Below are 9,817 nucleotides of genomic sequence, written 5' to 3'. Positions count from 1 at the left end.
ATATTGTAGGAGGTAAGCTCAGGACCACATTGTGTAGCGATCAGTATTTCTTCAGTGAACTCCCCTCTACCTTTTGTATTCAGGGTCACAGTGCTCTTATGATGCCCTTGGTTATGTTGGAAGAGAAAAGGGAACCTGCTAAGAATAGTCTTACTATTGTGATTGTGATAGGTTAAGGCCTAGGACAAACTGAATTTTTAATGGGAATATATGAAAAAGGCAATGGTTAACACATAAGAATAATAGGCTCTTTGTAAAATTATTTCAATTTATGAAAGAATAATTTTTGTGCAGGAAACCTTTCTGAAATTCTTCCATTCAGACCATGCATGTAGGCAACCATCCGTTTCACTCTTGCAAGTGGACAAATTGATGACACTAGAAAAGGAGGCATATAAGTTGTTTGATTTTATTGCTAGTCTTACTTTAGTAGAGATAGTAAACAAAAACAATGTATTTAAATATATTAACCTAAGGCCATAAAATGTATAGACTATTAAACTTGCTGAACTAATCTTTGAGTTTTTCAGTATAAATTTGAGTTCCCTTTAAAAAAGATTCATCTTTTCAGCATACTTTGGTTTTGAATAAGTCTGTCATATTAACATGGTAGATGGGTTATACTATTTACTAAATCATTGTTTTTTTTTTTTTTTTTTAAAGCACTGTATTAGGTGCTGTCTTGCTAAACCTCAAGTAATCATATCCATGTTGTATAATATCGCAATCAGCAATAACTTTTACAAGTAGGGAGATTTTCTGATGTCTTACTTAAGTATGAGTTAGCTGCAATTTAAGTCTGTTTTGTTTTACTTTGATTAGGTTACACACAGTATCACACTTTGAGAACCACAGACAGAGCATCTCCTTAGTTCATGAAGGGAAAGAAATCAGACCTCAACCAATGTAAAGCAAAAGCTACTTTGAATGGATAACATGTTCTGCTTCTCACTTTCTTTACTACTATTCTGCTTCACCCTTAACTTTTGCAAAGGTACATCAAAATCACTCAAATTGTGAAACAAGGCAGTAATCTGTTGTTTTGAACCAGGGAGTGAAGTTGTGTTCATCCTTCCTCTCTCTGTTCTACCTCCACATCCTGACTCAAAATCAGATTTTAAATGTATCCCCAATTTGGCTAATTATCCTTAGCTGTGGTAAAATGAATCTAATTTAGAGTGTAATTCTGTATGCTCATTTATAAGATTGAAAAAAAAGTAGCATTTCATATAAATCCTATGTATTTTGTCAGTACAATGTAAAGGAAAAGATTCTATGACTCTAAGAAAAGGCAAAATATTAAGTGAAGGTACAGATATATGAAGGTCCCCATACAGTTTTGTCAGCCAAATTGTGGTTCATGGTGATCTCATTCCTGGCACAACCCTGTTGAATCCTTGAGGATTTGCCAACCTCTTTAATGCCTTTTCCTGATTGAGGGTCTTCTGTTACTTTATTTATTTATTTTTTTTGAGAAGGAGTGCCCCTCTGTTGCCCAGGCTGGAGTGCAATGGCACAATCTCGGCTCACTGCAACCTCCAATTCCCAGGTTTAAGCAATTCTCTTGCCTCAGTCTCCCAAGTAGCTGGGAAAACAGGCGACTGCCACAACGCCTGGCTAATTTTTTTGTATTTTTAGGGGAGACGGGGTGTCTCCATATTGGCCAGGCTGGTCTCGAATTCCTGATTTCAGGTGACCTGCCTGCCTCGGCCTCCCTGGGATTGCAGGCATGAGACACTGCGAGATGGAGTTCCCTCTGTTGCCCAGGCTGGAGTGCAATGGCATGATCTAAGCTCACTGCAACCTCTGTCTCCCAGATTCAAGGGATTCTCTTGCCTCAGCCTTCTGAGTAGCTGGAACTACAGGTGACTACAGGTGACTGCCACGACGCCTGGCTATTTTTTTTATTTTTTTTATTTTTAGTAGAGATGGAGTTTTTCCATGTTGGCCAGGCTGGTCTCAAGCTTCTGACCTCAGGTGATCTGCTCACCTTGGCCTCCCAGAGTGCAGGGATCATAGGCGTGAGCCACTGTACCTGGTCTTCGGTTACTTTATGGATTATTTATTACTTCTGCTTCATCATAGATTCCTTTGTGTTTATAGTTCTGTGAAACCATGTGCCATTAAATTTGCTCCTATGTTTCTATAGAAAAAGCATAATATAATCAAACATCACTGGATTCCATGGTGATCAGATTTGTGGGTTTTTTCTAGCTGTACATATAGATAATTATATGACTCAGAGACGTTTCCTTAATCTTGCTGGGTCAGTTTTTCATCTATAAATAAGGGGAATTATACGAAATAATAGTTTACTTACCACCACACAGTGGCCTCCACTCCCACCCCACAACACACAAAAAATATTAAGAGTAAACATTGACTGTCAGACCTTAAATTTTGCTAAAAAAAGGACCTCAAGAAGAGACTTGCCATTATCGTCATTTAATTATTTACTTCCAGAAATTGCCAATAAGACGTCATTTTAGAGTAAAGTTCCCTGTTTTCTAAGAAATTGCTGCCTGCTGTAATTTTTTCCCTTACACTAACTGGTGTGATTTTGTCATGCATCAGTATCCAACTACAGACAGGTGTTTGGGAATAACTAGCCTAGCCCAGTGGTCCTCAAACTTTGCAGGCCTCAGCATAACCAGCAGGACTAGTTTAAATAGATGTCAGAGCCCCATCCACAAACTAGGTCTTCTTGGAGCCTGAGAATTTGCATTTCTAACACATGTCCAGGTGATGCTGATGCTAACTGTTCAGAAACACACTTTGAGAACCGTGGGTCTAGATAATTTCTAATATCCTTACCATACAGACTTTTATGAATTTGGTACTTCTACAACTAAGTATAAGCAATTTACTGACATAGCATAAATTGTTAAAAGGACTATCTTTTCCATCTACTGAATATTTTTAAACACCAAGATGTTAAAAGCCATTTTATATAATATATTCAAATTGCATTAAATATAAACAAATTTGAGCAAAAAATATTTTTTGCCACGTAAGAGCTACAAGGTATGCAGTATTACACAAATGAAATGTATGATTATATAAAAAGAATAACACTATACAAAGAAAAGCGGGTTCCACAAAAAGTCTCTTGTAAGTATATTTTTAAAGTTCAGAAAATCAGAAATCAGAAAATATGACCATAATGTGGGTCTTTTAAGGTCTTGTATATACCATTGGTTTTGGTTTTTAAATTTTCTATGTGATTTATATGAAAGGGAAATGGAGCCTTCCATTTAATTTTAAATAAAGTGACTTTTGTTGAAAGAAGGAACAATCTCACTATATTGAAAAGCATATCTTTTGAACTAGCAATATAGAAATGTTTCAGGATATAAATATTCTGTAATTACTTACTTTCAAAACTAGACGAGGAGACAGTCAAGCATAATTAATAGTGTTGAAATATAACTTTAATGATAGTGTGTAAATGCCAGAGGAAGAATAGCTTACCCCAGCATTGTAATCTCAAAGATGTTTAACTTTATACCCTTTCCCCCATCTTGGAAGCAAACTGAACAAGTGAAGGAACAAAATATCTACCTTTTAGTATTTTGCGGTTAGCGTGACAACTGGTAATTGGTATTAACTGTTATTTCATTTGTTAACTGATTTTTTTTTTAAATAAGCGATTTTATTAACAGCAGTTAGTTTAAATATATAATCACAGGCATTTCAGAACAATTGTTATTGTACATGCAGATTGTTAAAAATGTCACTGTAATCGCTTTTTGTGATTGAAACTACAATATCCATTCATCAAGCAAATGTATTACACATAACTTTCTGAGGGTTAGGAGTAGGAAAATAATTTCTTTTTCTTATTTCTCATCTTCCTCTTTTCCCAGATTTTATTATCTATGGATAATTGTGCTTGACTTTTAAACCGTTCCTTTAAAACTCTACTTTTGCTGATTGTTTTTTAGGGAAATGGTATCAGTAGATAGTCACGTGAGAGAACGAAAGAAAATTATGATACAAAAAGATTATTTGTAATTTATGTTTTTGACAATACACATCATAACTTTCCTTGTGGATCTAAGGTTTTGGGTGAAAAGCAGATAAATTTTACAACCCCCTTGCAGCAAATAATTAAGGGCAAGATACATTTTTTAGTGGAGAAAAGAATAGTATTAACATATTCTTTTAGGCAGAGTGTTTACATTATAAAAAGACAAGAAGAAGAAGAAGTGTAAATACAAAGAAGGGACCTATTATTATTCTTTATCATACTGCCACACACAGCTGTAAAGACAGGCTGCTTTGAAGGACATTGCCTTTTCTATTGATTAAAGATTTCACCCACAAATTAGAGGATATTCCTGTTACCACCCCTAATATTTCAAATGAGGTCTTCTGGTTAAAACATGTGATTAAAAGTAGCCCCCAAACAGGAGCAACAACAACAAAAAAACTGTCAAGTTATTAGCTTAATCCAAGTGGGAAAAAATAATTGTGTCAGAGGAGAAGATGAGAGGGAAGATTCAAGAGAGATACCCTGGATGGAGTGTTTACAAGATTTAGTAATCATCAAATATATGGAGCACAAGATAGATGTGGGTAAGCTCATGGTTCTGGGTGAAACTCTATGGCTTTTATTCTGTTATCAAAGAGAGAATAATTTTGGTAGTTGAAATGCCAGTGAACATTTAGGAACAAATAGCCAGTAGCCAATTAAAAAGAAATATAGAACTTAAGAGGGAAATGTGAATTGGAGATACAGATTTGGATGTCCTCAGTTCACAAACTGCAAGCTGATAGTATAGTTGCAGATTTGATTATTAAAGGAGAGTGCATGAAATAATATGAGAACACAATTGGAACAATTTGAAGAGAACACTAATATTTTAAAGGAATTGAAAGAGAAGCCATTCTATCTAATATTTAAGAAAGAAGTAATACCAGTACTTCAAAAAATCCAGAAAATTGAGAGGGGGAGACCACTTCTCAGTTTATTTTATAATACCAGTAATACCAAAGCCAGATAATTACAAGAAAGCAATGGGCTAATATTCATGAGTACAGATCAAAAACTTCTTAATAAAACATAAGTAAGCCAAATTCAGCAACATATAAAAATGATTATAAATCATAACCAAGTAGGATTTATCCCAAAAATTCAAGATCGGTTTAACATCAGAACATTAATTAATGCCTTTTGCCATATAAAATAGAGTAAATAAAAAAATGGGAATATTATTTGACAATATCCAACATCTATTAATGGCAATAACTCAACAAATTAAGAACAAAAGGAAACTTTCTCAACCTGATAATCGGCATCTATGGAAACACTAGAGCTAACATCATACTTAAGGGTAAAAGACTAAGTGCTTTTCCCCAAAGATTGGGACTAAGGAAATAGTCATTCTCACCACTCCAATTCAACATTGAACTGAAAGTTCTACCAGTACAATAAGGAAAGATAAAAAAACCAAAATTATCTCAATTGGAAAGAAAAAATAAAACTGTCTCTATTTGCAGGTGACATGACTGTGTATGTAGACAGTCTTAAGTAATCCACAAAACCACTTCTAGAGCCAATAAACAAGCTGAGTGAGTTCACAGGATGTAAGAACAAGGTATAGAAATCATTTGCATTTCTATATACTAGCAACTGAAATACTAAAGAATGTTTGAATGTTAACACTCAAAATAAAAGAAATAGAGAAAAACAAATTTAACAACAAAGTGTAAGACTCTATACACTGAAAACTAAAAGTATTGTTGATAGAAAGTAACAAAATTCTAAATAAATTGAGACATCCTGTGTAAATGGATTGAAAATTCAATATTGTTAAGAAAGGTGATCTCCATAAAATCCCCAGCAGGCATTTTGCCCAAATTGATGTGCTTATCCTAAAATTTATATGGAAATGCAAATAATCCAGAATAGCTTCAACAAATTTAAAGAGAAGAATGAAAAGAACAACTTATACTTCCTTACTTAAAAACTTACTATGATGCTAAGGAATCAAGACAATGTGATATTAGCATAAGCATAAACATTGAACCTATAAAATTACATATAAAAATTTTCTCTTTAAGGTCAATTGATTTCCAACAAAGAAACCAAGAGAATTCGATAAAAAAATGTAGTTCATTTCAAAAATACTCCTGGAATAATTGCATATTCACAGACAGAAAGATGAATTTATACTCTATTTCATATAATGCACACTCACAATAAAAAACATAGTAGATTTTTGAAGACAAGAGTTTAAATTATATATATATTTCAAAAAACATAGATAATCTTTAAAACCTGGGTTAAGCTAAGAATTCTAAGGTAAGAAACAAAAGTATAATTAAAAACAAAAAGAAAGAATAAATAAACTTCATAAAAATTAAAAAGGACATCTGACCTTCAAAATATTTTATTAACAAAATGTAAAGCCACAAACTTGTGTAGAAAATATTTGAAAATCAAATATACAATAAAAGACTTGTATACAGAACAAAATAAGACTCATAACTGGATAAGGGAATGAACAATCCATTTTAAGTAAAAGGTTTAAATAGTCACTTCACCGAAGAAGATAAAGTGCCCAATAAGCAAACGAAAAAGTTCATCATTGGTGCTAATTAGAATAATTAAAAACCACAATGATCGACCACTTTATAGCCACTAAGATGTCTACAGTAATAATTTATTAAAAGGAAAATAGCAAGGATGTGGAGAAATTGGAACCATTTTACGTTGCTGGTACAGCCTACTTGGAAAAAATTCAGCAGTTTTAGAAAGTTGATTAATATAAATTTATTTTACAACCCAGCAATTCTATGTCTCAGTATCTACCCCCCAATTATTGAAAATATATGTCTACATAAAGGCTTGCACCTGAGTGCTTATTCACAATATATTTACATAAATGTATTATTAGTGTACTCATTGTGTAAACAATAAGTAGTGTACTTTTTCTCACAGAGAAAGTAGTGCTATTTGCAATAATCAAAAAGCACAAAACAATCAAAATGTCTGTAAATTAGTGAGTGGAAAAAAGTGGTACATCCATTCAGTGGAATGCTATTCAGCAATAAAAAGGAATAAACTACTTAAATATGCTATTACATGGATTATCCTTATAATTAAGAAGCCAGATTCAAAAAACTATATATTGTATGTATATTAATGTGTTCTTATGTTGCTGATACAGACATGCTCAAGACTGGGAAGAAAAGGAGGTTTAATTGGTCTTCCAGTTCCACATGGGTGGAGAGACCTCAGAATCATGGCAGGAGGTGAAAGGCACTTATTGCATGGTGGCAGTAAGAGAGAATGAAGAAGAAACAAAAGTGGAAACCTCTGATAAACACATCAGAACTCATGAAACTTATTCACTATCATGAGAATAACACAGGAAAGACTGGCCCCCATGAACCCTTTCCCTGGCTTCCTCCATCAACACGTGGGAATTCCTCCATCAACACGTGGGAATTGAGATATAATTCAAATTGAGATTTGGGTGGGGACACAGCCAAATCATATTATTCTGCCTCAGATCCCTTCAAATCTCATGTCCTCACATTTCAAAACTAATTGTGCCTTCCAAACAGTCCCCCAGAGTCTTAGCTCATTTCAGCATTAACCTGAAAGTCCACAGTCCAACATCTCACCTGAGACAAGGCAAGTCCCTTCTGCCTATGAGCCTGTAAAATCAAAAGCAAGCTAGTTACTTCCTAGATACAATGGTGGTACAGGTATTGGGTAAATACAGCCATTCCAAATGAGAAAAATTGGACAAAACAAAAGGACTGAATGTCTCATGCAAGTCTAAAATCCAGTATGGCAGTCAAATTTTAAAGATCCAAAATGATCTCCTGTGACTCCAGGTCTCTCACCAAGGTCATATTATTCAAGAGGTAGGCTCCCATGGTCTTGGGCAGCTCTGTCTCTGTGGCTTGCAGGGTACAGACTCCCTCCTGGCTGTTTTCCTGGGCTGGTGTTCCATGTTGGTAGATTTTCCAGGGTCACAGTGCAAACTGTCAGTGGATCTACCATTCTGGGGTATGGAGGACAGTGGCCCTTTTCTCACAGCTCCACTAGGTGGTACCCCAGTAGGGACTCTTGTGGGGGCTCAGACCCCACATTTCCCTTCTACACTGCCCTAGCAGAGGTTCTCCACGAGGGCCCCAACTCTTCAGCAATCTTTTGCCTGGACATCCAGGAGTTTCCATACATTCCCTGAAATCTAGGCAGAGGTTTCCAAACCTCAATCCTTGGTTTCTGTGAACCCACAGGCTCAACACCACATGGAAGCTGCCAAGGCTTGGGGCTTCCACCCTTTGAAGTCACAGCTTGAGCTGTATGTTGGCCCCTTTCAGACACAGCTGGAGCAGCTAGTCAGGACACCAAGTCACTAGGCTACACACAGCACGGGGACCTTGGGCCTGACCCACAAAACCACTTTTTCCTCTTGGGTCTCCAGACCTGTGATGGGAGAGGCAGTCATAACGGTCTCTGACATACCCTAGAGACATTTTCTCCCTCGTCTTGGTGATTAACATTAGGCTTCTTGCTACTTATGCAAATTTCTGCAGCTGGCTTGAATTTCTCTTCAGAAAATGGTATTTTATTTTCCATTGTATAGGCAGGTTCCAAATTTTCTGAACTTTTATACTCTGTTTCCCTTTTAAAACTGAATGCCTGTAACAGTACTCAAGTTACCTCTTGAATGCTTTGCTAATTAGAAATTTCTTCTGTCAGATAGCCTAAATCATCTCTCTCAAGTTCAAAGTTCCACAAGTCTCTAGGGCAGGGGCAAAATGCTGTCAGTCTCTTTGCTAAAACATAGCAAGAGTCACTTTTGCTCCAGTTCCCAACAATTTTCTCTTCTCCATCTGCAACCATCTCAAGCCTGGATTTTATTGTCCATATCACTATCAATATTTTGGCCAAAGCCATTCAACAAGGCAGTAAGAAGTTTCAACTTTCCCACATTTTCCTGTTTTCTTCTGAGCCCTTCAAACTGTTCCAATCTCCTGCCTGTTACCCAGTTTCAAAGTCGCTTCCACCATTTCAGGTATATTTTCAGTAACACTCTATGCCTGGTACCAATTTACCGCATTTATCTGTTTTCACTCTGCTGATGAAGACATACCCAAGACTGGGAAGAAAAAGAGGTTTAATTGGACTTGGAGTTCCACATGGCTGGGGAGGTCTCAGAATCATGGCGGGAAGTGAAAGCCACTTCTTACATGGTGATGGCAAGAGAAAATGAGGAATAAGCAAAAGTGGAAATTCCTGCTAAACCCATCAGATCTCATGAGACTTATTCATTATCATGTGAATAGCAAAGGAAAGACTGGTCCCCATGATTCAATTATCTCCTGCTGGGTCCCTCACATAACGTGGAAATTCTGGGAGAGAGAATTCAAGTTGAGATTTGGTGCACAGCCAAACCATATCAACATGATTCTATGAATAGATCATAGGGACAGGAGGCAGAGAAATTCCAGGCAGAAAAGAGTGAGTCCCTGGTGAAACCCCACCCTCACTCCAGAAAACCTGAAAGCACAGTCCAAAGTGAGAACTTAGTATCTCTGTTTTCCTGCTTGAATGTTGCCTTTTCCTAAACCATCCATGGCCCATCCTGCCTGCCATCCTGTACCTTATCAAGCCCCCAGACTCAGCTGGAGAGGAGCGTGAACTACAGTTGGATGTCAGAGAGAAGTGACTTGACTTCAGAGGGAAAGCTTGACATGGTAACTTAAGAAAATAACTGAGTTGGAGAAAGCTAGACTTCGGGGGAACACTGCCTACACCCCTCTCCCCTTTTTAGCTCCCCTTTTCACTGAC

General features: G+C 36.3%; 1 long non-coding RNA gene across 1 annotated transcript; it reads right to left on the bottom strand.

Moving 5' to 3' along the window:
- Nucleotides 1-561: 561 nt before the first annotated feature.
- Nucleotides 562-9,418, bottom strand: LOC116565104. The gene is made up of 3 exons (XR_004275259.1): nucleotides 9,058-9,418; nucleotides 4,091-4,096; nucleotides 562-575 (listed from the first exon to the last, which is right to left on the bottom strand). It is a non-coding gene; the product is annotated as an uncharacterized LOC116565104 (long non-coding RNA).
- Nucleotides 9,419-9,817: the final 399 nt, after the last annotated feature.

This window comes from Sapajus apella, unplaced genomic scaffold, assembly GCF_009761245.1.
Source record: "Sapajus apella isolate SASKATOON/1434 unplaced genomic scaffold, GSC_monkey_1.0 scaffold39, whole genome shotgun sequence".
In the NCBI taxonomy this organism is placed as follows: Eukaryota; Metazoa; Chordata; class Mammalia; order Primates; family Cebidae; genus Sapajus; species Sapajus apella.
The sequence above is the reverse complement of the archived record's forward strand: the minus strand, read 5'-3'. Positions and strand labels throughout refer to the sequence as shown.